This window comes from Frankliniella occidentalis, unplaced genomic scaffold, assembly GCF_000697945.3.
Source record: "Frankliniella occidentalis isolate FOCC.00 unplaced genomic scaffold, Focc_3.1 Scaffold11, whole genome shotgun sequence".
Classification (NCBI taxonomy): Eukaryota; Metazoa; Arthropoda; class Insecta; order Thysanoptera; family Thripidae; genus Frankliniella; species Frankliniella occidentalis.
Window position 1 is genome coordinate 3,425,338 of NW_026267141.1, and position 1,747 is coordinate 3,427,084.

The 1,747-nt window shown below is 54.8% G+C and overlaps 1 protein-coding gene across 2 annotated transcripts in view; it reads right to left on the bottom strand.

The window, feature by feature from the left end:
• The window catches only part of LOC113214793 (uncharacterized), a 14,515-nt gene that overhangs the window by 7,980 nt on the left and 4,788 nt on the right, over window positions 1-1,747 (bottom strand). The gene's annotated exons all lie outside the window — the stretch shown is intronic.

A 1,747-nucleotide genomic window follows, 5' to 3' on the forward strand; every position in this document is an offset into this window, starting at 1 on the left:
GGGGGGGGGGGGGGGAGCTTTGAGGTCTAGCCGAGGGGACTGTCTCTTTCTAGCCCTGTGGGCTAATAGGGTATTTTAATGGAGCGCCGCTGCCCGGAACTATGAAGAACAAAAGCGGATACAGAGAGCGGTGGTGGGGGCGGGAGAGAGGAGGAGCGGCGGGTGGACGCAAGCGGGCAAGAAAATCGTCCGGACCGACACGCGCGAGGGGGCAGCTATAATATAATATCAATATTAACACCTTTGCGTTTTGTGTTTATCGCAGCGCCCACTACGGACTCCAGTGACCTGGCATCTCGCAGCACCACTGCAATGGATGACCCCAAACTCCCCGGCATGCGCCGGCTTCTCGTCGTAGAGCATGTGGTCCGTGCGGCTGCGTCCGCCTCCTTCACGGCCAGGTACAACCGGCCCGCGCAGCAATTCCCTCTTGGTCTGCTCAAGACAGAGGATAGCCGCGTCTCCTTTAATGCGACCTGCTCCGTTGATTGTAACACTTGGAGTCTATCATTGAGTTCATGCAAGACCACAGTTCCCGTCATGATCCGCACTAAGATGTCCGAGGTTGGCGTACTTTCAGGGGCTGTAAGGGACAGTCACCTCAAGCCTGGTGTTGCGTACAGTGACGCTCATTTTCTCGGGGTGCTCCGTCTCTCCAACAAATGCGACAGTGTGACCATACTGTTCACGGTGTTCGACTGTGGATCGCACCCTTCGTATGGAGTGGCCCTCAGTCTAAACCAGGCCCGTCTGCAGGGCAAGCTCTGCGACGTGAAGCTGGTGGTGGACGGCGTGCGCCTGCCCGCGCACCGCACTGTGCTGGCCGTCCGAAGCCCGGTGCTGGAGAAGATGCTGATGGGCGACTTCAAGGAGGCCCGCGAGGGTCGCGTCAAGCTGGTGGACTTTTCGAGAGTGGCGGTGGAGAAGTTTATAGAGTTTCTCTACACGGACCGAATCGAGAACTGGGGCGACAGCCATCTGGAGCTGCTGCAGCTTGCCGACAAGTATATGGTGCCGGAGCTGCGCGCCGAATGTCTCGTGGAGCTGTGGTTCTGCGACGCCCCCCGTGCCTTGCAGTTGCTGCACGGCGCCATTGACGGGTGCAAGATCATCAGCAGCGAGCTGCGCCAGCGGCTCACGACCATCGTGATGGACAACGTGAAGAGCCTGGCCGACACGGAGCAGTGGGCCGCGTTTACGGCCGCCCACCCCGACCTCGGCGAAGTCTTGCTCCTCTCCGCCGCCCAAATGACTTCTGTGCGTGTGGCTGTAGTGCCGGGACTCGAAGAGTGCAGCCTAAACTTATAAATGTAAGTTGGCGTTGATAGCTTTGCTTCAATTTTGTGTTCACTGTATTCGCGTTAATGCTTTTAACACGTATTTGGATATTTAATTCATGTTTAATTTGATGTAAGGTCACCTTTTCTTGTTTGTGCACGCGAAGATAATACCTTGGATACTTAATTTGATGTAAGGTCACCTTTTCTTGTTTGTGCACGCGTGAGGGTATAGGAAATCAGTGTGTGGTATGGTAACGCACCTAGCTCGTAGGCAAGATTTTTAAAATTCGTGAAGTGCAATGGCTAGGTAAAGGTTCAGGCTAGGACTAGGCGGAGTCCGTTGTGTGAAATTCGAAATTCTTCTTGGTTTAAACAGTCCATGAATTCAGGGCACGATTGTCACAGTGATTGACCCCTGTGACACAGTGATTGTCCGGGCTGATACAGTGATTGTCCCCTGCCGTTTT